Here is a 27,310-nt window from a genome sequence, read left to right as displayed (position 1 = left end):
TTACTTTCTTACACACCAAACCACAACATTACTGTAGACAAACAATATATTGATATACCTTAGGGTTTCTCAGAATGGGATCTGTGTATCACCAGTTGTACAATGCACAGGTTGATTTATTCTGTCACACAGATGAAGAACTTTTAAGGTTATACATTTACGTTAATATATGTTAGAAAAAGATGTAACTAGCTTATCCAACTCATGGGGTCATAGATACTATTGTTTAGGATGAAGCTAAAGTGTGAAAAAAATTGTTTTAAAGAATTACATTAAACAGAGTATAAGTGGTATGAGGATATGGCCAAGATGATAAAGGTAGTTCCCAAAGACTAAAATTGGGGAAACCCTGAACTTATTTCTTATATTAAGTAACAGTTCTAGCAGCATTTATGTAATCTGTCTTCATAGCTGATTTAATACAGCCAACTAATCAAATGCTATTCCCTATCTTCTACTTAGGTTCTAAATGCTTACCCCTCAATTGCTTGACGTTACAAAGTATCAACTTCATTGGGAAAAAAAATGCTTGCTATATATAGCAAGCTCCACATGGGACGTCTTCTCCCAGTTTTCCTCTTCATGCAGGCATTTAGATTCAGGTGTTATCTATAAATGCACTCCCTTGTGATTATGCCTCATCCGAACTTTCTCTTATCAGTAGGTCAGCCTTGCCTTTCTCTGAGTCTTTCTTTCTGTTCACCCACTCCTGAGCTGCATCTCTTGTGAAACTTCCATTTAGCAATTTATTTTCCTATCTGGCACTAAATGTACATCATTTTCCTCATCCGTGACATTCATATCCGCTCCTCTTCCTAGTTCTCTCTGCCTACTGCAACACTTGGTGAAAATAACAACAACAAAAATAGTTAGATGTAATTACTGGCTATTTTTATAAAATTAAGTGTACCTTGCCCCTGTTCTATTCTAGGTATAGTCTAACTAAATAATTGACATTGGTCCTCTGAAGCCAAAGTGTCCTGCCATCTGGGGATGCTGGGTAAGTCTAATATCAGCTTGCTCTCTTGCCTTCCTTTTCTCAGGTCTGAGGCCGACTTCCAATCCTCCTGTTATGACAGCACAACAAGAATCTGAGACATTTGACAATATCACTGAGTGGACTAGTTTTTTGAGAAACCCAGTGACTTTCTTAATTGGACTAAGAGACCATGGCTCCATTCGGGACATGTTTTTAAATCACTGAAAGTGAGTCATTTTTGCAGATGCAGTCCTATCCAAATTTTTTAGTTTGAATATCAGAAGCTAACCTTTCCTTGACCTCTTCCCCAAATTTTGGAGCTGTATCCTTTCTGGAGCCTTAATGAATTACTGTAATCTCCCATGTGTTTCCTAACCATCTCTGCATCCAGGTCCTAGGCTATGCCCTATGATAGGGTCTTCCTGTCTTAATCAGGTGCCAAATGTAAAGCAGTCTTGGGTAACAAGATTTTTGATGATTAAACTTGTGACTGAAAAAAAGATAACCCTTCCCCAGTGAATGTGTGGATTTAAGGATCTAGTGCTCTTGTTCATATGGAAGCAAGAGTAACTGAAATGTAAATGGGCTTTATGTTTTATCAGGAGGGATAGGCTGGGGGTAAGACAGGAATAAAGACACAGACCTACTAGAGAATGGACTTGAGGATATGGGGAGGGGGAAGGGTAAGCTGTGACAAAGCGAGAGAGAGGCATGGACATATATATGCTACCAAATGTAAGGTAGATAGCTAGTGGGAAGCAGCCACATAGCACAGGGAGATCAGCTCAGTGCTTTGTGACCACCTAGAGGGGTGGGATAGGGAGGGCTGGAGGGAGGCTCAAGAGGGAGGAGATATGGGAATATATGTATATGTATAATTGATTCACTTTGTTATAAAGCAGAAACTAACACACCATTGTAAAGCAATTATACTCCAATAAAGATGTAAAAAAATATAATTATCCATTTCAAAAAGAAAAAAAAGAGGGATAGGATGAAGGTTCTGGAAGTCCTGGAGGTAAAACTATGAGAGGAAAAGATGGATAAAATGAAAGGTAGAAGTTACTTAAAGAGACACTTGGGGAAAGTTCCAGAGGCATGAGGAACCAGAGCAGGAAGGACACTAGGAGAGTCCAGTGCGAGAAGTACATTAGCTTTATACAGATAAGTTGTCTAGAAAAGGCTTAGAAGGAGGAAGAAGCAGTTTAAATCACTTCACCTGAATAGGCCTAGGGCTCCTGAGATTAGAAATTTGATAAAGAGTTTAAGATAGAATCCAAAGAGAACTGTTCAAGCAGTATCCAGAAGTTGCAGAGAGAAAGCTGTTTTCATTTGGGACCAAGGGCAGTGCATAGTGGCTAGAACTGAGCTGAATCACCAACTGACGAGGCAGTGAATTTTGAGTAACAGTCTGTTAATCTTGGGTTTAATGAGTTAAGAAGCATCAAACTGGTTTAAGTAGCCAGACTGTACTCCTATCACTCTGGATAATTTATATCCTGAAATTTTTGCACTGCAGAACAAAGCCATGCTGAAATATAAGTGACTGACTGCCTGAGATGAGATAACAAGACTCAGAAAGGAGGGGAAATTAGAGACAAAAATTAATTAATTAATTAATTAAAAGAAAAGCCACAGTCCATATGACAGGTGATGATGCCAAAACTTACCAGTCAGGGAATTCTAGGAAGATACTCTCTGGGGGTTATTCTGATATATTTTTGTCCCAAGGTATAAAAAAGATTATTTTGGGGTATGAGATCTTTCTAGTTCCCTCCAAATCATGCCGTGTCTAGTCCTGAGAATGAACTGGAATGGGTCAAAATGTACCTTTTTCCCCAGCACGCACTGAAATCCAATGTGTGACTGCAGCATAGTGAAAAACGTTTTACATACATTTTCCTTCAAATCAGATTTTCCCTATGTCTGAGGTTAAACCAAAGAAACATATGTTCCAATTCTTTATTCTCTTTCTACCGCAATTGCTCCATTCTTCCCTACAGGTAGAGGTTCATGTAGCCATTTAGGTTTGGTGAGCAATGATATGTTTTTGATTACTTGTAATTCAAATGACTTTTAAATTATTTTGTTGGCGGTGTGATTAAACTCCAAACACATTTTTCTTAGAGCTCCTCTTCCCCAAAGACCAATTCTGTTTTAGCATAGAGGATTTTTGTAGCCTTGTTTTTAAAACAAAGCTGCTGATTGAGTCCAGTGGTTAACACAAGCAACACAAAATTTTGACTTTAGAATGTGGAAAAGGTTTGGAAGTTATTAAAAGGAAGTGACTTGGGTGGTAGAAACAGCTCTCTAAGTGAACAAAAGAAAACAGGGCATATGACACTGTGCTATCTCAGAAATGGGAGACCCATACCCGTGTCCAGTGTCAGTAAAAGATGGCATCTGGTTCAGAGACAGCCATCAGCCAGATAAGGCAAACCTGGGGATACTCTCCTGGGCTCTTATTTAGTGCCCTGCCCTCACTCACTGTGGTGGGAGAAAACCCCAAGGGGCAGTCAGACAAGGGAAAAAGAGATGGTCCCTATTGCAGGTAATAAGATAAGAACTTCGTAAACATACCCTTGGCAGCAGAAGTGCAGGCAGAAACTGACATGTAAGCCTAAGGAAGCAAGTGGAGTGGGTAGGGGTGATGGATAAGGCTGTTTTTGAGAAGGGAACAGCCACATAGAAAAGCTGCTACACTTTGTCTTTCATCTCAACCGTTTCTCAGTCTTTTTAAAAATTATTTTGTTTATTTATTTATTTGGTTGTGTCGGGTCTTAGTTGCTGCTGCAAGTGGGCTCCTTAGTTGCGGCTCTCAGACTCCTTAGTTCCGGCATGTGAACTCTTAGTTGCGGCATGCATGTGGGATCTAGTTTCCTGACCAGGGATGGAACCCGGGCCCCCTGCATTGGGAGCGCAGAGTCTTAACCACTGCGCCACCAGAGAAGTGCCCCCCGTTTCTCAGTCTTGATTTCACACTGCTTCCTCTACATCTTCCCATAATGGTACTAATAACTGCCAAGCCTCATGATAGGAAATTGTTGGAAAAAACCACACTATAGTTGATACCTAAAACCTTTCATCTCCAAGGCAAATTGAGAACTCCTGTACCCCTCCTGCCTCCTCCAATTTCCTTCCCAAACATAAACACGTGTGTGCGCATGCTATTCAAGCTGTTTGTAGTCCTCTGTGACTTTTTTCCCCCACCATGGTTTCACTGATGTTCATCTGTAAATGTTTTCTGTCCTTATAGAATGGCCCTGTTCAGACACCATGTACTCTCCATTACGCATATATTGATACAGTCAGTGGATATTCATGGAGAAGAACCTGCAGGTGGGTGTGATCTCCCCCTGTGTCTGCAGCTCCCAGGGTTTCTAAACTCTCTCACTAGCCCACACTCAGCCTTTAACAATTCATTAAAAAATTAGTTGTAGCCTTCTTACCTGCTTGTGCTGCACCTGGAGTTTCTCCCTTTTGTGCTCTGCCACGAGTGAGCCTGTGTTCTTGACCTCTCTCTCCTTGGAAGTTTCTGTCTTTCTTTGGATTTCAATGTACTTTTTTTGCCCTGTGATATCAGCTGTTTGATGGGCTTAAGAAAAGGTATGATTATGTTGATTGACCTGCTTTTTCTTTTTATTAAGGTGGAAACAATATTCTTTTCAGCTCTCTCCATCCTAGATAGAAGTGGAATTATGTTTACTTTTAAATATATTTGATTTGGGCTGATGGCAAGATAAGCATGCAGATATTTCTAAGAAGTAGTTACAAATGTGAGACATAAGACATGAAAATTCAGGTGTCACCTATAGATGTGGTCATCAGAACTGATAGAATAGATATTTTTTAAAAATTTATTTATTTTATTTATTCATTTTTGGCTATGTTTGGTCCCCGTTGCTGCACGTGGGCCCTCTCCAGCCGTGGCAAGCGGGGGCTACTCTTCGTTGCAGTGCGTGGGCTTCTCATCGCGGTGGCTTCTCTTGTTGCAGAGCACGGGCTCTAGGCACGTGGGCCTCAGTATCTGTGGCTCACGGGCTCAGTAGTGGTGGCTCGCGGTCTCAGTAGTTGCGGCTTGCAGGCTCAGTAGCTCTGCGGCATGTGGGATCTTCTGGGACCAGGGCTTGAATCTGTGTCCCCTGCATTGGCAGGCGGATTCCCAGCCACTGCACCACCAGGGAAGCCCTAGAACAGATGATATTTTAGGGGAAGAACAAACTGGAAAAAAAAGCTAATGGTTGGAGAGACAGAATGAAATCATTGAACTCACTGTAAAAAGAATAATGTTTTGTATATTTGATGGCAAGTGGATGGTTGAACAAAATAATAATTATACTTTATAGTCTGCCATTCCAGTTTTATATCTGGTTTCCTGCTATCTGAGCCTTTTAGTTAAGCAGAACTGTTCCTAGAAAATCATCTGAAAGTTTTTCCTCTCTTCTTTCACAGCTAGTTAATATTGATACATCCTGGCTTTATCAGCAAAGAAAGAAATCACTAATTCTTTTTTTTCAAATTTCATTAATTATTTAAAATGGTGCTGCTCCAAATAGCTAAAGACTAACAAGAAAAACTAATGGTGATTCATTCATTTCCTCTGCCAAGGGCTCATGATGGCAGCAGCATGAGGTTAATTCTGGAATCACAGGCTGCTTGCCTGAGAATTGTTAGTTTTACTGCTCTTCTCTTCTGGGTGGGGAGTTCCCACTGATTGCATATGCAGAATGATAGATAAGAATTAGGCTTTCTAATTGGGAGTTAGGTATTTTGAGCAAAATTAGGGATGATGTAGGTAGGGTGGATTAGGTTGAAATGACAAACCCCCAACAAAGCCCTTAAAATATACACACATACTAGATAACAAAGCCAGTATCCACCCTCAAGAACAAGGTAAATCACCAAAAATCTGCAATGTCCTACTAGTTTTCTGGCAATAGCAGCATAGTATGATAATTAAAGTAATTAAGGCTCTGGACTCTGAGTCTAAATACTGGTTGCATCACCCGCTAGCTGTGTAACCTTGAAAAGTTATTTTGACCTCCCCAAGTTTCAGTTTCCTCTCATGTTATATAGGGGTTAATAAGAATAACAAACATGCATCAAATATATGCTATGTACAGTGTCTACTCACTTATTTTTTTATTTTGAGAGTGCATAGAATTCTTTATTTAGACAACAAAGTATATGTAAATATTTATTTTTGATTTAACAAACTGCAAGAAGGGTCAGAAAAAAGTATTCTGACTTAAACTCCAAAAGGGATAAAAAAGACGGAAAAGAGAGGGAAAGATAAATGGGACACAGTGAATAGGTTTAACACATGTAGCTGGAGTTCCAGGAGGTGAGAGAGAAGGGGGGAGAAGTTTATATTGCCAGACCCTTCTCTAAGCACTTTACAGATATAACCAATTTAATCCTCATAAAACCTCTATGAGGTAGGTACTCTTCTGGCCACATTCATTTTACAGAGGAGGAATCCGAGGCACTGATAAGTTAGGTAACTTGCCCAGGGCCACTTAGCTCCTAAGTAATGGAGCTGAGATGTAAACCCAAGCAGCCTGTTTTCACAGCCCACATTCTAAACCAGTCCAAACCTGAGGACATTATGTGTATTAACTCATGAAATGCTCACCCAAAAGCCCTATAAGATAAGTACTATCATTATCCTCATTCTCTGGGTGAGAGAGGTTAGGTAATTTGCCCAAGATGACACAGCCAGCTAATTGATGGGGCCAGGATACAATCCCAGGCAGATCTACCTCTAAAGCCCACCGTCAAAATCATCATGCAGTATCCCCTCTCAGTAACAGTACCTACATCATAGCGTTCTTGTTCTTGTGAGAATTAAATTAAGTATTTAAAGCACTTAGCCCATTGCCTGGCACACACTCAGATGTTATGCCTACTACTACCACTACTACTACTGTTACTGGTTACCCTCTGATGGCTTGTGGCACAAGGAGCAATTGCAGTGAGGCAGGAATAGCATCAATGTATAAGACCGTACCTGATATGACACCCTTGCTCTCTTGCTTTCTCTTCCTAAGAAGAGGGTCTTTGCTGGAGAATCTTTGTATCCCTCTTCATTTACCTCCAAGACCTAACTGCAATATAGCAGGTGACTGGATACCAGAAAAATTTTAGGAAAAGAGAAAGGGTCATAAATCTTTTGCTGGGAGTTTTTAAAATTTGATAGAATTCCAATCTATCTTAACTGACAGCAAGCTAACACAGAATACCACATCCCACTTCCCAAATGATGCCAAGGCATTTATAACAGCAAGAAGTTTTGTATAATCTTTACTCTGTGCCAAGTACTTTTCTAAGTGCATGTATGTTAATTTACATATTCCTCAGAAGAGCCTTATGCGGTGAGTGCTATTATTCTGTCCATTTTATAGAAGAGGTTCTCAAGACCATACAGTCGTTAAGTGGTAGAGCTGGAATTTGAACCCAGTTTGGCTACAGAATCCAGGCTCTTATGTTCCTCTTACATTGGTACTAGATTTAACTCTTCCCATATTACTGACTACTGACATATCTTATAAAGGAAACAAAAGATTAAATATATAATTTAAAATACAAAGTAGGCATTTTTTATGAAGTTTTTGGGTCCTCCCAAATTAAGGATGCCTCCCATCTCTCTCCATTAAATTGCATTTTGATTCTTTTACCTATAATGCTTTCAACCTTTCACCAAAGGTGAGATTCTTGATTTGTTCTGGATCCATTTGGGTGGGCTTTCTTGGCTATGGAATGGATAGAGGTATCTTCTTTCATCCACAGCCAAGCCTGTGGAGATAATCAGATGGGAGGTGCTGGGATGTTGTCCTCCTCTGCTTTTTTTTTTTTTTTGGGCTCGCCACTCGGCTTGTGGGATCTTAGTTCCACAGCAGTGAAAGCGCTGAGTCCTAACCACTGGACTGCCAGGGAATTACCACCCCACTGCCTTTTATTACTTTGCCTAGGGTAGAAATTGTTGGCATATACTAGCAACCAATGACAACCTCATTTCACCTTATTTGGGATCCTAAGAGATCAATTTCTCCTAATTTATTTATGAAGAAATATTTATAATACATATGTATTGTATTTATATAATAACATGATATCAATACATAATATATAATGCATATATTATTCTATATATATTATGTAGATTGTATATAATATAAAAATATGTGTATATATCTCAAAAGACCAAGCAGGGCTTCCCTGGTGGTGCAGTGGTTAAGAATCTGCCTGCCAATGCAGGGGACATGGGTTCGAGTCCTGGTCCGGGAAGATCCCACACGCCGAGGAGCAACTAAGCCTGTGTGCCACAACTACTAAGCCTGTGCTCTAGAGCCCGCAAACCACAACTACCGAGCCCGCGTGCCACAGCTACTGAAGCCTGCGTGCCTAGAGCCCGTGCTCCGCAACAAGAGAAGCCACCGTAATGAGAAGCCCGTGCACCGCAATGAAGAGTAGCCCCTGCTCACCACAACTAGAGAAAGCCCGTGCGCAGCAACGAAGACCCAATGCAGCCAAAAATAAATAAATAAAATAAATTTATTGAAAGAAAAAAGAAAGAAATGAAACCACGATAATGCCAATGAGAAAATGGATACATTTTTGAAAATACTTTTAGAAATGAGAGGGCCTTTAGTATGGTACAAAGTACAGACTACATAGCAAAAGAATGATAATAAAGTTGACAACATAAAAAATTGAAACAGCAATATGAGAAAAATGCACCGTAAAAATATTCAAAAGAAAAAAGGCAAACTGGAAAATATGTTCTCAACACATACGACAACAAAAGACCAATTTTCCTCATGTGCAATTAAGTTTAGAAATCAGTAAGAAAAAGACAAAAAAGGAGAAGCAAAGACATTTTGCAGTAACTCTCCACAAATGGCCAATAAACGTTTGTCATTCATAATTAAAGAAATAAGTATTAAAATAGCAGGAAGGTATTATTTTTCATCTATTAGACTGACAAAGATTAAAGAGAGTTGTAGTACCCAGTGCTGCTGAGGGTGTAGGGAAACAAGCATTCCTGCACAGTTGGTGGGAGAATAAGTTTGTGCAACCTTTGTTGGAAGACAGCATTGGCAATTATTTAAAAATGTAACAGGGAATTCCCTGGCCGTCCAGTGGTTAGGACTTGGTGCTTTTACTTCCCGGGGCCTGGGTTTGATCCCTGGTCAGGGAACTGAGATCCTGCAAGCTGAGAGGTGCAGCCAAAGAAAAAAAAAAAAGTAACATACATCTACCATTTGACCTAGGAATTTCTTTTCTACATACCCTTGCATGAGTACACAAAAATGTGCAAAAAAATGTTAATTGTAGCTTTGTTTGTAATAGCAAGAAAACTGGAAATAACTTTAATGCTCATCAATAGAGGGTTGGTTCAATAAATTATGGAGCTCTGCTATAAATGGAAAACTATGCAAAATATTAAGGATGATGGAATCATACAGTACTAATATGGAAAGGGTTCCAAGGTATATTTTTAATTAAAAATGCAAATTGGTAGAACAGTATGTAAATTATGATCTCATTTGCCTTAAGTACATGCATATGCATAGACATATTCTGAATGATTGGCTACCTCTCTAGAGTGGAACTGGGGATAGTGTGACTGGGGATAAAGAGGAAAACTTTTGAATTTTCTTTTGCCATGAGTATAGTTTATTTTTAAGAAGCTACTTAATATAAATACTAAAAACTTATACCACACCAATACTGTATACATTTCTAAATTTGTACAAATTCCTAAAAATTTTTCCTAAATCATAATCTTCAAATTTAAATTTTAGTTTTCCTGTGAGTCAAAGCATTAAGAATAAACAAAGGCCCAACTCATTTTATACAACACTGGAGAAAAAGGGAGTTAAAAACATGGCCCCAAGTAGCTTATAACCTTCCTAGTAAAGCTTTAAAGAAAGAAATATTTCTTACTTGCCCTAACTCTAAGGAGAGAATGATTTCAGAAATAGGACGCATCCATGTTGTTACAGCCAGAGTAACTGAAAAAGGCCTCTTTCTGGCAGTGGGACTTGAACTGAACTTTGAAAATGAGGCAATTAAGTGAACAGGGCAGCAGCAAGGTCCTTTCAGCAATACACTGGCACTTGCACAGTCAGTAAAGCAAGAATGGGCTTGGCATTGTGGGAGAAGTGCTTAGATAGATGTCCCTGTCTGAAACGAGTATATGTTTTAGGCGGTATTAGAAATTAAAATTTATACAAGGAGGGTGAATTTGGATGGTGGAGGGCTCTTATTTCTCCAAAAGAGAAGCTTGGCCTTGATACTCTAGGCAATGTAGATTCTTGAGAGGATGAATGGTGACATGAGGAAATAATTATTAGGAATATTAATCTGCTGGCCTTAATACAAGACAGATTGAAGTCTGGTGAAGTGGCAGTTGAGAAGGAAAGAAAAAAGTAAGAGTAGAGAAAATGGTTAAAGTAGAAAGAATTTAGTGACATTATAGATATAGGGGACTCAGTGGAGGAGTCAAAGGTAGTTCGCATTTCTTCTAGTCTACAAGCCTAGAAAAATTGATTAAAATGCTCTAGGCTCTAGTCTACAAGCCTAGAAAAATTGATTAAAATGTTAATTGGTTTATTGAAGCTAATGAGGACCATATTTCTCCATCCTTTATGTACCTCCTGGGTATAATTTCTTCCCTTCAAATTCAGGAATATATATAGATAAAGATTTTTTTTTCCCCAGCCATTTCTTCTGCCATTGTTTTCTCAGTTATATTTGTAAAGACCCAACCCACAATTCCCCCTGATTTCAATGCTATTTCTCTTTTGTTTTAACTCCTCTAAACTTTCCTCTAACTGAATTTTATATCTTCTTTTACTATCTCTCAATATTATTTCAACTCTATTAAATCTCATACTCCCAATTATTACTGCATATTTGAAGCCATTAGGGACTTATCTTTTGTACCAGCCTAGCACAGCATCAAGTGCAGTAGAAGGTAATCGTCAGGCACCATGGGGCTCTATAATTAAATTGATGGTGATGGTACTAGGCAATGATGTCCCCATGTCTTTAGTCTTGTTTTGCTGAGATTTTCCTCGCTATTTTTCTACCTCCTTCTCTTAGGGAAATTACATGAGTTAAGAGTGCTTAACTCATGCTTAAGAATGATCTTATAAACTTTGTAAAAATATGATGTGTCACGATGCTGTGTCACAACGCTTTTCTTGTAAAAGCTGAAACACAAAACCTTCTGAAGTTCTTTCAGTGAAAATTCTGGAAGGAAAATCTCTAGGAGGAGAAGCCAAGCAAATGACCCTAATTATTTCACCTCCATTTTCATCTTCCCTTGGGAAGATTTGTGCTGTCCCAATTTGAATTGTGCTGGGTACCAAACTCTGGTCCAAATGTGAACAATATTTCCTTCCTTGGTTCTCCTTAGGACAGAATAAATAAGTGGTCATTTTGAAAACTTCACTAAATATTAAGATAGAACAAAAAATTAAAGGAAATAGCAAAAAAAAAAACCCACCTCAAGCATAAAAGATGTTTTTTTTTAATTTATTTTTTGGCTGTGTTGGGCCTTCGTTTCTGTGCGAGGGCTTTCTCTAGTTGCGGCAAGCGGGGGCCACTCTTCATCGCAGTGCGCGGGCCTCTCACTGTTGCGGCCTCTCTTGTTGCAGAGCACAGGCTCCCAGACGCGCAGGCTCAGTAGTTGTGGCTCACGGGCCTAGTTGCTCTGTGGCATGTGGGATCTTCCCAGACCAGGGCTCGAACCCGTGTCCCCTGCATCGGCAGGCAGATTCTCAACCACTCTGCCACCAGGGAAGCCCAAAAGATGTGCTTTTGATTATGAAATAATTATAACCATACAGAAACCTTAAAGGATTAGATCAATTTTGCAAGCACGGTTTCCTTGCCTTTCATCTCCCTGCCTCTATATGACAAGGCATCTCAGTACCATCACACGAGAGGTGTTTTCATCACATACTGACTCATTCATGGACTAAGGTTTAGGAGACTGGCTTAAATGTCTCAGATTAATTGGGGTGTTTTTACGCAGTTCAGGTTTCTAGCCTGAGGTATATACCTTATCCATAGTGGATTATCAGAATTATAATATCTAAATATATTATTATAATATCTAAACCTTTCTGGCTGAGGTTAACAGATTTGGCAACTTCTTGAGCATTCTGTGAGGAAGTGATCTAAAGGGTCATCATCATCATCATCATCATCACAAAGTGACTTAAATCATATCCCTATAACACATACACAGTAACAAAAGAATAGTCCTTTCATAGAAACACATGGGAATGAAGAAGGAAAAAACATCAGCAATCCTGTAGCAGAAAATTATGACCTCCTACACTCAGCATTAAAAAAGAGTTTAGGGGGCTTCCCTGGTGGTGCAGTGGTTGAGAGTCCGCCTGCCCATGCAGGGGACATGGGTTCGTGCCCGGTCCGGGAAGATCCCACATGCAGCGGAGCGGCTGGGCCTGTGAGCCATGGCCGCTGAGCCTGCGCGTCTGGAGCCTGTGCTCTGCAATGGGAGAGGCCACAACAGTGAGAGGCCCGCGTACCACAAAAAAAAAAAGAGTTTAGTCATTTTTCTTCCTTTTCTAAAAAAGTAAAATTAAATTAAAAGGTAAATTAAAACTAAAATGAAGATGATCTAGGATTTGAAAATGTGAAGTGATGTTTTATCATTAACCAGATATATTTACTTTTTTTCAATACTTAGGTTAACAATAAAGGCTAAAAGCAAAAGGAAAAAAATAAAACCTCAGCATTTTAAATGAGGAAAATCACATTCCTATGCTTAGATGTTTTTCTTTCAAGTGTCAGGATTTTAGAGTCAAAATATTTCCTATTAATTGCTGGTTTATTAGCAGGGCTTATTGATTTTTAATTAGATTTAATAAATATTCAGTGGCATAGAAAGCACTATGCTAGAGGATAAGTGAATAATAAGAATAAGGCATTACACATATCTTCAGGAGTTCAAAATTCAGTGGGGAAGACAGAACAATTATTGGAACCATTACCTAAAAATGTATTTTTTAAGGTTTGAGAAAGAGAAACTGCAGTAGTTATTTGCATACTTATTGTTTATTGAAACTGTTTTTAGAAATGAGTTTTTTTTTTCATAGCATGTTAATAATTCTCACCTCTATACTTTGCTGTGTTGTTCTGGTGAATCTGACTTTATATAAAGAGGCTTCATTTGATTTAGCATTATTAGGAGAATATTTAATAGAGAGAAAGAAAGCATTAATGATGTGCTAATGATCTCAATTTCTAAATAAAAGGTTGCCTCACAACTAGACAGCTGGATTTGCTTTCTTCTTTTGAAATGCAATGATTCAAGGAGAATTTTTCTAATTATTTCAGATCAGTCATATTTAAATTAAAAATGTAAATTAAAAGTTAAAATGCCAGCCAGCTGCAAATCTACAAGCAACAGTTGTACTGTGAAGCCTTTATTATTAGAGACATTAGATACACAAATTTCAAGTCATAACATTTCAATATAACATACTGTGTGGTTTCCATTAATAAAATATTTTGTATAGAAATAGCAAAATATTTTTATACAAAGCAGTGGGTCTGTCATCACTTCCATTTGCAAAAGATGAAGACTGTCAATAATTAGTTCTGTTTGCAAGAGCATCTTGGGTTCTAATGGTTAGGGGAGCAATAGAGAGGTCAAGAGAGCAGTTATGAAGTAAATGAACAGAATATGTTTTCCCTGATACCACGTGAGGAGAAACACTTTGCGAGATCCAAAGGAAATAAGAAACTTGAATTGAGATTATCAAGGCTAAGAAAGCCGCTTGTGGAGGCGTAAATATAATCATCAAACAGAGCTATTAGAAAATCATATTGGCCTCAAATCTGAAAGTAGAAATGGGATTCCTATCACTCCCCTAATCCTATTTTGGGGAGCGACACTTCCTGAGTTATTTTACCCAGTGATCCATTACCTAGGTTGTTCCTCTCCCCCAGAATTGTTCTAAGAGCTGTGATACTCTTTTCTACCCACCCCACTTCTTTCAACCACTTAGTTCCACTTTCCAAATACATAGCACTGAATCCAACATTCAACTATTTTATCCCTCAGGGAGTGCTCTCTATATGTGCTTAGTGCTGAGTAGGAATATAGTGTCCCTGACTTCAGGAATTTATAATCTACTGAGAGAGGCAAGACATATACATAGTATAAAGCAAGTCAAAGCAGTGTTTATAGAAACTAACATCGTCAAAGAGATAGTCTTTAATTGGGCCTTAGGGATGGTGGAGTGGACATTCTTGGCTCCATAACCGATATTCATTATTTGCTTTCTCACTGTTAACAGCATTCAGACTTTAGCTTGGATAATGTCTTCTACCATAAGCTCAAGTATTTGGAGGGAACCTGATCCCACCTCAAGTTTCAGGGGGATTTGTGGTTGGTTTAATATAATCACTGGCACATTCCATTTCCCCTGGTCACATCATTGTTTGGTTGGGGCTGAGGATGGGGGATGGGAAGAGGAGACTGTGACCCAATCAAGGTGAATTTCAGGACTCTTACTTGGAATACTGGGAAGAATTTCTCTCTTCCTCAAACAACAGGGTGCATGAATATGAAGCCTGGAACAACTAGAGCCATTGTTTTCCAGGTAGTAAGTCAGCCAGAGGGTCAAGGAAACATACAGACAAGGGCACTGCCAAGAGAACTGCAGAGAAACAGAGGTGGAGCCACTGGATCCAGCCAATCTAAAACCTGCCTTGGGACTTCCCTGGTGGTCCAGTGGTTAAGGCTCCGTGATCCCAATGCAGGGGGCCTGGGTTTGGTCCCTGGTCAGGGAACTAGATCCTGCATGCTACAACTAAAGATCCCGCATGCTGCAGCATGCTGCAATGAAGATCCTGTGTGCTGCAACTAAGACCCAGCACAGTCAAATAAATAAATATTAAACAAATAAAATAAAACCTGCCTTGCCACCAGGCCAAACATTTCCTTATTGTTTAACCTAGTTTAAGGTTTTTGTTTGTCCGTTTGTTTTACATGTAGCTGAAAGCCTTTTGATTTCAAAGAAGTAGACAAAAGAGGCTGACGTGTTCCAGGCATAAGTGGCATTGAAGAGATGCAAATAAGCCAGAAAGCCCTTGAAGATAAAGAGTAGACCAACATGTTTGGGAGGGAGGGTCTATAGAATGTAACAGTAAAGACAAGTGTAAAAAAAATGGTTCAGAGGTAGATGCAGAAAAAGTTAAAACTCTGGCTACAGATTTTGGACTTGTTTTGTAGGCAGGATGAGTTGTTGGATTTTGATTGGGTAATGTAAGAATAATAAACATTTATTGAGAACTTAACAATGTGCCAGGCATATATATGTATTACCTCATTTAATTTTGAGCTCTTTAATGAGGTGCTGTTTCCCTGTTCAACAGATGAGGAACATGCTTTGTAACATGGTTGATAAGTGGCAGAGCTGAGGTTAGAATCCTTGCATTCTGACCTTAGAGCTGGCACTCTGAACTGTTGCTTTACTCTGCCTCCTACATGTCATAGTAAAAGGGGTGTTTTTAAAGGTTGATCTGATAGCAGTGTACTGAATGATTTGGAGGGGAAAAGTAGAAGAGACTGAAGCAAGGGGAAATAGTTCTGGCACAAAATTTTAGAACTGAAGAGAACATAGTGACAACCTTGTCCTGTCCATTTTATCTTTTTAATTTTTGGCCATACCACACACATGCCGTGCAGGATCTTATTTCCTGGACCAGGGATGGAACCTGCGCCCACTGCATTGGAAGAGCAGAGTCTTAACCACTGGACCGCCAGGGAAGTCCTAGCCCTATTCATTTTATAGAGGAGTTTGGGGCTCAAAGATTGTGATACCTAGAAGGACATAACTAATTGGTGGTATACAGAGTCCAAGTCCAGTGATCTTTCTCCGACTAGGATATTGCAATTATTTGAGTGGGATGTGATAATAACCTAGGTTAGAGTGGTGGCAATGAGAATAGTTTATGGGATATCTCTGAGATATGATAAAGAAATAATTGATAGTATGCAGGGGCTGATTACATATAAGAAAAAACATAAGGACTAATTACAGATGTTTTCGACATTCCTGCCACAGAAGATTTGGGGCTGGGGGGTGGGAGTGGGAATAATGATTCCAATGGCAGAAAAATAGAAGTTGGAAAAGGAACTTTTTGTTGTTGCTGGGGAAGGGATAGTGGATAAATTCTGTTTTAGGCATATTAAGTTTGAGGTGGTAGTGGAATCCTCAAGTATAAATACTTCATAGACAGCTGAGAATGAAGAAGTGAAATGAGAGACAGTTTTAGATATTAGTTTCATTGAGGTAGACGTTGAAACCAAAATTTTGTCATTAAACATCAAGTGAGAGTAAAACAAAGTGTGGGCATTATTGTTGCTATTATTATTATTTTTAATCTCCTGCATCCACCTAGGGTCCTTTTAGTTACTTGAAAAAAACATTAGGGGAATAAACTTTCAGTTATTTTGATAAAACTTTTGAAATGTTTCTACTGGATTTGAATAAAAATCTTCCAATCAACAGTGGAGAAAGGTAAGCAATAACTTGCTTAAGGTTGTACCTTATCATGGTCATCAATTCAATACGTATTTGTATATTAGAAACTCTATTTATAAGGTAATTAATTCCTATGTGTGTATATTTTAACAGTAGGTGGCCAAAGTCATTCCACTTTACTTTTGGTACTGCTTGCATTTTATGAAAGATTCTCATTTATAGTTTTAGAGTAAAATCTGAATATATCCCAATTATCCTTATACCATCAATTCTTTTTGAACCTATTTCCCTCACTTTTTGTGGCTGCAGTAAAAAGTAAAATTACCTTCATGCCACCATTTTCTTCCTCGTGCTTTTTCTAATGTGATTTTTATCTGTGAACCTGAAACATCATTTGCTCATTTTCACATTTCACAGTGTTTTATCAAGAAAAAATGGCTTGGAATGTAAGGATTTAAAAAAAATAAGTTGATATAAATGAGAACTAAAAAATTATCTTCTTTTTCTGCTGACATTGTAAATATTATGGTTATTTCCCCAACATCTATTTCAGTCTTCCCCTTTTGTGTGGCAACCACGTGGTTTGGGTAGGCCAAGCCTCTTGCTACGATGATGGATTCAGGTTAGTCACAGCTAAGTTAGCAGAGCATGGACTGCCCTGGCCCCAGGGATGAATGAGAAGTGCTCTAATCAGTGCACAGTTTAGAACTTCTGTTGAAGGGATATGGGAGCAGACTAGCTTAGGTATGAAGAGGCCCTGATTATTTTTGTCAGCCATATTATGTCAGTGAAAGTAATCATTGTAAAAATAAAGTCAACACCATGTACAGATTTAGAATGAAACTGAGTCCTTGATAAAACATAGCTAGACTGCTAGACCCATCAATTCTGAAACCTTATCCACTTCTGGATTTTCTAGGTAAACGAGCCAATAACTTTCCTTATTTGTCAGTTTGTGTCGAATTTTTCTGTATATATCACTGAAAGCATCCCATGAGGTAAAGCATTCTTTCTCTGTTGGTAAGCTTACTGTTGTTATGGGGAAAAGTCCTGGAATAGACTCTTTCTTTAAACCTCTATACTCAGTTTTTTATTCTTGACTAAACTACTCATGACAATTGCACAAGGCTTTAAAATTGAACCTTATTTATTTATTGCTTACATATGGGGAATAATGTATCTTTTATCAGTCTCACAGACTTACTTAAAAATGAGCTCATTTTCTCAAGGGTGTTATGATCTTGAGACGTCTTCTTGGATTTTCAAACCTTGGTGTTGTTTCTCAAAAGAAAACAATGTTGTTGAGTCTGCCAAGATCTCCTCACCTTCAAACATTCCTGTTTCTTTCTTTCTTTCTTTCTTTTTAAGTGTCTTTTCAGATCTTCTGCCCATTTTTATTATTTTTTTCAATTTGAATTTCTTTAAAAAAATTAATTAATATTTTATTTTTGGCTGCGTTGGGTCTTCATTGCTGCACACAGTCTTTCTCTAGTTGCGGCGAGCAGGGGCTACTCTGTTGTGGTGTGTGGGCTTCTCATTGTGGTGGCTTCTCTTCTCTAGGTGCGTGGGCTTCAGTAGTTGTGGCAGATGGGCTCAGTAGTTGTGGCTCGCGGGCTCTAGAGCACAGGCTCAGTAGTTATGGCACAGGGGATTTGTTGCTCTGTGGCATGTGGGATCTTCCTGGACCAGGAATCAAACCCGTGTTCCTTGTATTGGCAGGCGGATTCTTAACCATTCTGCAACTAGGGAAGTCCTGTTCCCATTTCTTAATTCATTGTCACACTTAAAAAAAAAATACTAAACTATCTTACAAATAAACAAAGAATAAAGATAATGGAATGTTTTTCCTAATGTTGACTCCTTGCAATACAGATGCCTAGATGAGCCTCTATTAGTGCTGTCCAATAGATATTTCTTCTGAGATGAAAATGTTCTATATTGATGCTGTGCAAAATGGTAGCCATTAGCCACATACAGTTATTGAGCACTTGAAATGTGACTAGTGTAACTGAAGAACTGAATTAAAAAAATTTTTTTATTGAAATATAGTTGATTTACAACATTGTGTTAGTTTCAGGTGTACAGCAAAGTGATTCCGTTATATATATATATATATACAGATAGATACAGATATCCTTTTTCATTATAGGTTATTACAAGATATTGAGTATAGTTCCCTGTGCTATAGTAGGTGCTTGTTGGTTAGCTATTTTATATATAGTAGTGTGTATATTTTAATCCTAAACTCCTAATTTATCCCTTCCCCCCTTTCCCCTCTGGTAACCATAAGTTTGTTTTCAATGTCAGTAAGTCTGTTTCTGTTTTATAAATAAGTTAATTTGTATTATTCTTTTTAGATTCCACGTGTAAGCAGATATGATATTTGTCTTTCTTTGTCTGACTTACTTCACTTAGTATGATAATCTCTAGGTCCATCCATGTTGCTACAGATGGCATTATTTCATTCTTTTTTTATGGCCAAATAATATTGCATTGTGTATATATACCACATATTCTTTATCCATGCATCTGTTGATGGACATTTAGGTTGTTTCCATGTCTTGGCTGTTGTAAACAGTGCTGCTGTGAACATTGGGGTGCATGCATCTTTTCGAATTTTAGTTTTCTCCAGATATATGCCCAGGAGTGGGATCGCTGGATCATATGAAGAACTTATTTTTTCTTTTTTGGTTGTGCCATGTGGCAGGCAGGATCTTAGTTCCCCAACCAGGGATTGAACCCATGCCCTCTGCATTGGGAGCATGGAGTCTTAACCACTGGACTGCCAGGGAAGTCCCCAAGAATTGAATTTTTAATGTTACTTAATTTTAGGTAATTTAGTAATAAATTAATATAAATTTAAATTTACTAGCCACCTGTGGCTAGTGTGGCTATGGCTAGTGGCTACCATATCAGACAACACAGCTCTAGATCAACCTTAGACTATTACAGAGTTAAATAGAAAAAAATGGCAGAAGATTGTTGTAGCCAAACAAGTGTAGTTTTTTTGGCTGCGCTGCATGGCTTGTGGGATCTTAGTTCCCTGACCAGGGGTCGAACCCATGCCCCCTGCAGTGAAAGCACAGAGTCCTAACCACTGGACTGCCAGGGAATTCCCCAAACAAGTGTACTTTTACAGTCTTTTCTTATCTTTGGGATGAAGTTCAACATTGATTTAATGAGATTTTATTCATTTAAATCAAATTAAGTGATAGAAATTCCCTGGCAGTCCAGTGGTTAGGACTCGGTGCTTTCACTGCCATGGGCTCCGGTTTGATCCCTGGTTGGGAAATTGAGATCCCGTAAGCCATGCAGTGCAGCGAAACAAAACAAAACAAACAGACAAAACAAAAACAAAAACAAAAAACCCAAACACCAAATTAAATGAGTTTACTGGATTCTTTTGTGGACTCTTCTCTCTCCCTCACCTGTCCCAGCTGATTGGTCACTAAGTCCTATTCTTCCTACATCTTCAGAATATCTTAAAGATATCACCTCCTTTCCATCTGCATTACCACTGTTCAGGTCCTATCTGACCTTTATTATCTTAACAGCTTCTCAATTTTTCTTTTTACTACCATGCTTGTTTCTCTCCATTTCACTTCCTACCTTTTTATAGAGTAACCTTTCCTAAAAACAATCTCACCATATCACTTTCATTCTTTAGAATACACTTCACACTTAAAATGTGGTCCATGGATCAGCAGTATAGGAGGCATTGCCTGGAGCTCATTGGAAATGCAGAATCTCAGTCTCCAGCCAAACTAACTGAATCAGAATCTGTATTTTAATGAAATATACAAAGGTGATTTTTATGCATATTCAAGTTTGAGAAGCACTGTTATAGGATGAAGTCCAAACTCTTTAACATATCATAGAGGTTCTGGTCTAGCTCAGTTTCTGGCATCATCTCCAGCAACTGCCCCTTTCCAATCTCTTAAAACCCATATTCAATGTTGTACAAAATAATTTGTAATTCTGAGTATTCACCTTTGTTCCACTTCCTAAAAAACTTTTTTGCCCTGATCTTCAATACCCATTTGAAAATTTTCTTTCTATGGTTTCTCATAAGAGTTAGGTGTATCTTCTTTGTACTCTACAGAATTTTATAGATACCTCTCTTACAGCATGTATCAAATGGATTCTAAGTACTTGTGTGTCTCTCATACTACACTGTGAACTTTTTGATGTAGACATTATTTTTCATATAGTCATGCTGTTCTCAATAGTTCCCGATCCATGCTTGCTGTTTGAATGATATGTTTCGGAAGAGAGTATTAGATAACGGCAGTATTTCATACAATGGCTACATTCAAAAGGAAGAAAGAATCCTTATAGAGGATTTTTATTTTACAAGAGGAAAACTGAAGCCCCCAAAGTTGAATGACTTTCTCCAAGTTATTGGCATGGTGACATTCTTCTCTGCATATACTAGGCACCCCACAAAGTATCCAGCCAATAAATATGATAAACTTATTTTTCTCTCTCTGGTTTTTGGATGAACTAAATTTCCCTTGACTAAGTAAGGTAAAGACTCTAATAAACTTGGATTATTCTCTATCTCTTCTGCTTATCTTTTCCTCACCTTTCCCTTGTGGGAAATGACAGGACTCTTTTCTATCTCCTCTTCTCTTTAGTGTTATATGATGCTAATCAGAAAGATAGTGAAGTAATTAGGGATACAGTACCATCAGTACACAGCTGATAGTAAGCTTTGCATCTCCTTTCATCAGATCTAAGATGCGGTTTCTTGAATTTCACAGTGTCTGGCGGAGTAAAGGACATGGACGAAAGCAGTTGGATCAGGCACCATCTTGATAAGACCAAAGCAATCCTCATAGGTAGAGGGAGACATTTGAAGTATACAGCAGTCAGTTTACATTGCAAAGGATAAACCCACCCCTTGTCTCTGAAAGCCACAGTATTGTGGGAAATCTTGGATTGCAGGCTATTTCTACATGATTAGATTTTGGCCAGATTTCTACAGTCCCTTCCTACATGCTATCAAATAAAAACCATTATCTTTTATTCTAGTTGGGAAGCCTCCTTTGACTTTATCTTCTTGCACTGTATTTCAGCCTATGTTGATGACTTGTATATCAATTATTTATTATGCTTGGCTTACAAATCCTAGGCAGTTTGATTCATTTTGCCATGATTCTTTGTTAAAAGATGGGCTCTGTTTTCCTGGTATTCCTTTTAGCTATTTCTGGATTCCAGCTGGGGTAAAAATCTTGTCCTAGGGGAGAATATAACTTAATTAGAGTGATTTACTTTTTAAAAATATACTCTTTTGTAATGGAGAACTCACTAACTATATTTCAACCAAATTTATTAAATGTCTACCATATAGTGTGTTAATTACAGGATGGTTATGACATAGACCTTTCTTCTGGGAAATACTGTTTGAATTTTATAGAAATTTTTATACCCATTACATATTGTACACCTGAGCCTAATTCATATTACACTAAGTATAGCATGACTGTAAAATTTGAGGTGCAAACTGGGATACTTTGAAAGGAGTTGCAACTAATAATTACACCTGATCAACAGATTAAACAAGGACTGTCCTGGGCAAACTGGGATAGTGTCAGGCAAACTGGGATAATGTCAGGCAAACTGGAACATTAACAAAACATTTGTTTCTGTTATAGTATTTTTTTTTTGCATTTTAAGTATTATAGTTATTAGGGAGCATGTTGGGTTAAATATAACTATTTTATGATGCCTATTACACGCCAGACACTACAGTGAAGTATACTCAGATTTTAGTCAGGGAAACAGAATATATACGTATAGCTATATTAAACAATTGTGTATAGTGGCATGAATACTGGATAGAAAGTCAGGATACCTAGATTGAAAATTTGCCTTGAAATTGAATCTCTTCCTTTGGTCGAATCACTAAACCTCTCAGGCTGTCTTCTTACTTATAAAATGGAATGATACTTATTCTTTGTAGGATGGTGTGAGAAGGTGGTAAAAAAATGTGAAAGCAGCTAACATACTATCTATCCAACAAATAATGAATGCTTGACAATGAATGTCGACTTTGTTGATTTTCTTGTTTAATGAAAGGCAGCTAGAGTGGAAGTTAGAGACTCTTTTTTTCTTTCCAAAAACTTTTATTACAAAGAATTTTTTACTATCATCTTCCACGGCCAATTTCGCCCCATGCACACCCCGATCCATATTATTTTGAAGCAAACTCAGATATCACATAATTTCATCTATAGGTATTTTAGTATGTATCACTAAGGATTCTTTACTGTTTTAAAACATCATCACAATATCATTATTAACCAAAGAAAGCAACAATAATTCCCCATTATCATCAGGTACCTAGTTACTGTCCAAATTTTCAGTTCTCTTATAAAAGATTCTTTACTCTTTTTTTTTTAAAATCAAGGTCCAAATGAGGTCCACAAATCCTTGCACTTTGTTGATGTCTTTTAAGTTCCATTTAAAATATAGATTCCCCCCTCCATCTCTTTTTAATTTTTTTTCCTTGCAATGTATTTGCTGAAAAAACTGGGTTTTAGGGAATTCCCTGGTGGTCCAGTTGTTAGGACTCTGCACTTCCGCTGCTGGGGGCCCAGGTTTGATTCCCTGGTCGGGGAACTAGGATCCCGCAGGTCGTGCAGCACGGCCAAAAAAAAAAAAAGAAAGAAAAAAGAAAAAAAACAACAGTTCGAAAAAAACAAAAAAAACCCAAAAAAAACAACAGTTGGGTTTTGCCCTGTAAAATATTCTATAGAGTGTTCCACAGATTGCAATCCCATAGTGCAGTTTAATCATGTAATAAATTTTATTTGCTATTAATACAAGTCTTGTTCAAGTAAGCTCTGTCATTAACATGCACATTTGTATGGCTTGTATGGTATCTCATATATTGGGTCTACTTGCAATTTTCAAAGATTCCCATGGTATTCCTACAATGTGCCTGAGTGGGATAGAAGCACTGTGTTTAAGAGAGCAGAGACTAGAATTGAGACACTTCATTGTGAATTCTGGTTCCACCACTCACTAGTTGTCTGAAGTAAGCAGTAAGTAAGTTGTCTGAACATTTCTTACCAGGTCATGCGTGAGAAGTCTGAGGCTCCAGGAGGTCACTATCTTGTTCCAGGTCACCAGTTAGTGGGGGACCATGGTGTAGTTTAATACGTTCCTCTGTTCTCAGTATTTCCTGTAAATTGGTAGTTGGATCTAGAAGATGTTGTGAATTCAGGATTGATTTTTTTTTTTTTTTTTTTGCCAGACAACTTCACAGGTTGTATAGTTTTTCCATCAGGAAGCACATAATGCCTGGTTGATTATCTTTTATGATGTTAACAGCTGTTGCTATTTAATTGATATTAAATGCCTAGATGTATTTTTTCATAAGGGTTTTATATTTATTTCTGATCTTATAAAATTCATTTGTTTTTTTTACTTCTGAAAATGGTCAGCATTGTAATTAAGATGAAGATATAATTAAGAGAATATTTATATCAGTTACGCCTATATGTCCCAACCTCCAATACTGTCCTATTTCACTTTAAAGATGTGCTCATTGATTGCTAGGAGGGAATAAAAATAGAAATAACTTTATAATGCTATAAGTGAAAGATGATTAGAATATGATTTTCCCAGACCTTTTTAATATAAATGGCTCTATGGGTTTTATGACATAATAATTAAGTAATAACCTCCTATATTGCTAGATATACAAAAAGTAATTAATAAAACTTATCTACACTAACATCCTTGAAATTTTTCATTACTTCTTGGCTTCAAATACCAATAATTAAACTGTACTAATCTGTAGCTTCTTTTCTAGGAACAAACAATGTATTCTTTCTCTGATGCTGTGCTCTTTTGTTAATCACCAATTTAATATTCTTATTTTTATTTAAAATTACAGTATGGTCCTATAGTCACAGTTAAGCCCTTTGAGTTACTTTTCCAATAATGCTGATTAATTTTTGATGAACCAGTCATATCCTTCCACCCAGCTCCTTGTCAAGAAATAACATGTTGTCATCTGACAACTGGCAAAGATTAACAGTCAGCTGTGGCCACTGCACTGACTGACTCACCCAGGAATTTAAACCATGACCTTGGCCTCATTATCATGCTGTTATAATCTACTGAGCAAAATAGCCAGAAAAATAAATTCTGAAGACAGGAAGTAAAAAATTCTATTTGTATCTCCAAACCTAAACCACTGCACATCTGTGTCCTTTCAGCGATTCTCTTAGCAGGTGTTTTGGAAATGGATGAAGAATTGAAGGCAGGATATTCTCCTGAAAATCAAAGCTGATCATGTCAGTTCTCTGGCTACAGAAACCGCCACTGCCTGCCGAATGCCTATAGGACAAGTTCAAATTCTTCAGCAGAGCATATAAGGTTGTAGCATAATCTTGCCACAGCCTATTTTCCTAGCTTTATCTCTTGCTGCAACTCCCTGCTTCCCTCTCTTCATACTCCAGTAACAGTGATTTTTCTCATTGTTTTGTGACTGCTCATGTAATTGTGCATATATTCATCGAGTCTTTGTAATATATGAGACAGTTTGATAGGCCCTAGGGAAACTGGAGTGAAAGTCATATTCCTTGCCCTTAAAGAATTCATGGTCTAGTTGAGGAGGCAGACAGGGAAATAAATGGCTCCAACAGTGTGTGACAAGTGCTATCTGTGAGCAGGGTATGTGCAGTGCTAAGAGATCCTGGAGCAAACAGGAGGAAGGAAGAAAAAAGGGAGGCATGAGCACATGGTGGAGAAGACAAAGAACTTAACTGACAGAGAGGGAGGTTATGGGAGAGGGGGTAGAAAGGGTGGTCCTAGTTGAGGGAATAGAAAGTCCCAAAGACGAGAAAGTACATATTCAGTAAAGTGCAAGTCAGTTGTCACGGCTGAAGAGGGGTGCACGTTCGTAGGCTGGGTTGGAGATAAGGCTACAGAGGTAGGCAGTAGCTGAATCCTAAAGGAACCTCTATTTACCTTGACAAAGAGTTTACATCTTACTTCTCTGCACCTGTGTTTCCCTCTTTCGAGGCCGCTTTTTCCTTTTCGCCCACCCAACTTAAACCAGTCATGGCAAATTCTCTCCCCAGAAATTCATTCAACAAGTATTTGTTGGAATACTTACTATATGCCATGTATTGTTCTAGGTGCTTGAGATACATGAGTAAAAATCCTACTCTGTCCCTGTGCTTATATTCTAGTAGGGGAAGTTAAAGGTTAATGATAAACGTAATAAGCTGGGATATTATTCAACTTAGAGTAAAAGTAAAGTTGGAGAGTGGCAAGTGTTATGGGAAAAAGAAAAAGTAGGTTAAGGTAAAGGAGACTGGAGTGACCGGGGGGCAGGTTGGGCAGGCTAGAGTATTAAATAGGATGGATAACTAAGCAGAAATATGCAGGAGAAGAGGAGTCAGCCAAGTGGATATCTTGGTGAATAGTGTTTTGGGCAGAAGGAACAGCTAGAGGAAAGCCTACAAGGGAGTAGTAGATGAGGTCAGAGAGGTTATGTGGGACTTGCAGGCCATTTAATGAGTTTAGTTCTGACGCAGTCAAGTGGGGAGCCACCACAGGGTTATGATCAGTGTAGTGATGTGGTCTGACTACCATTTTAGGAGGCTTTCTCTTTATGCTGTGTTGAAAAAAGACTGTAAAGCCACAAGGATAGAAGCAGGGAGATCTACTAGGAGAAAGTGAGATGATTCCAAGCATTGTGAGGCAGCCAGATCTCTTCGCAGAGTACTGACTCCTCAGTAAATTCTAGTGATTATTTCAGTTTATGATTTTAGTTTAGATATGCCTCCTATAAATTATTTAGTAGATTACAAGTAATTAGCCCTTACTCACATGTAAAAATGGAAGTCCACAGGCTTACAGTCTTCACAAACTTATGCTTCTATAGGAACTGAAGAAAGGGCTTACATTTTGGAGTTAGTTTGTGGCCTGTCAAGAAGACCTTGAGAACTCAGTGAAGGATGAAGATGAAGATGGCTAGTTACTTCTAAAGGTAAATAAGAACAATGCACTTTCAACTCAACTTCAAATGTGTTCATATATTTGAGGGACATGCCCAAGTAAAACATAATGCCATACAAGATATAATGAGATGTGATAAAACATTTTAGGTAAAACACTAAACTGGAACAGAGAAAACAAAACACTTCTAAGATCCATATTGTAGTAAAATCGAGAGACCTTTGGAAGGTATTTCAGTTCTCAGCAGAGCAATCTTACTTTAAATTGGGCCTACTACTTTGAAAAGTAGCCCATTTGAAATTCTATAGGATTCTATCTATATGTTATATAAATACTGTGACAAATTTTTATTTTGAAAAGGTGTATGAGTCAGGATGGAAGATGATTTTAAGATGCTTCCACTGCTAAGGATTCCCTTTTTTAAAAAATTAATTAATTAATTATTTTTGGCTGTGTTGGGTCTTTGTTTCTGTGCGTGGGCTTTCTCTAGTTGTGGCAAGTGGGGGCCACTCTTCATCGCGGTGCGCGGGCCTCTCACTGTCGCGGCCTCTCTTGTTGCCGAGCACAAGCTCCAGACGCGCAGGCTCAGTAGTTGTGGCTCACGGGCCTAGTTGCTCCACGGCATGTGGGATCCTCCCAGACCACGGCTCGAACCCAAGCCCCCAGCATTGGCAGGCAGACTCCTAACCACTGTGCCACCAGGGAAGCCCTAAGGATTCCCTTTAATAGGAAAAACACATGTAGTTGTTTGTAGTAAAGAAATGTAAAAAGGAAACACACTTCTGCTTTATTAAATCCTGTAAGAAGTCAGGTG

At 38.2% G+C, this 27,310-nt stretch overlaps 1 long non-coding RNA gene across 2 annotated transcripts; it reads left to right on the top strand.

The window, feature by feature from the left end:
- The first annotated feature begins 639 nt into the window (after nucleotides 1-639).
- Nucleotides 640-26,936, top strand: LOC137209995 (uncharacterized). Of its 2 annotated transcripts, XR_010936223.1 has the most exons (4): nucleotides 640-1,000; nucleotides 4,236-4,318; nucleotides 24,747-24,906; nucleotides 26,423-26,936. It is a non-coding gene; the product is annotated as an uncharacterized lncRNA (long non-coding RNA). The 2 variants fall into 2 exon arrangements; XR_010936222.1 differs by having other exon boundaries at nucleotides 24,747-26,936.
- Nucleotides 26,937-27,310: the final 374 nt, after the last annotated feature.

This window comes from Pseudorca crassidens, chromosome 17, assembly GCF_039906515.1.
Source record: "Pseudorca crassidens isolate mPseCra1 chromosome 17, mPseCra1.hap1, whole genome shotgun sequence".
Classification (NCBI taxonomy): domain Eukaryota; kingdom Metazoa; phylum Chordata; class Mammalia; order Artiodactyla; family Delphinidae; genus Pseudorca; species Pseudorca crassidens.
The sequence above is the reverse complement of the archived record's forward strand: the minus strand, read 5'-3'. Positions and strand labels throughout refer to the sequence as shown.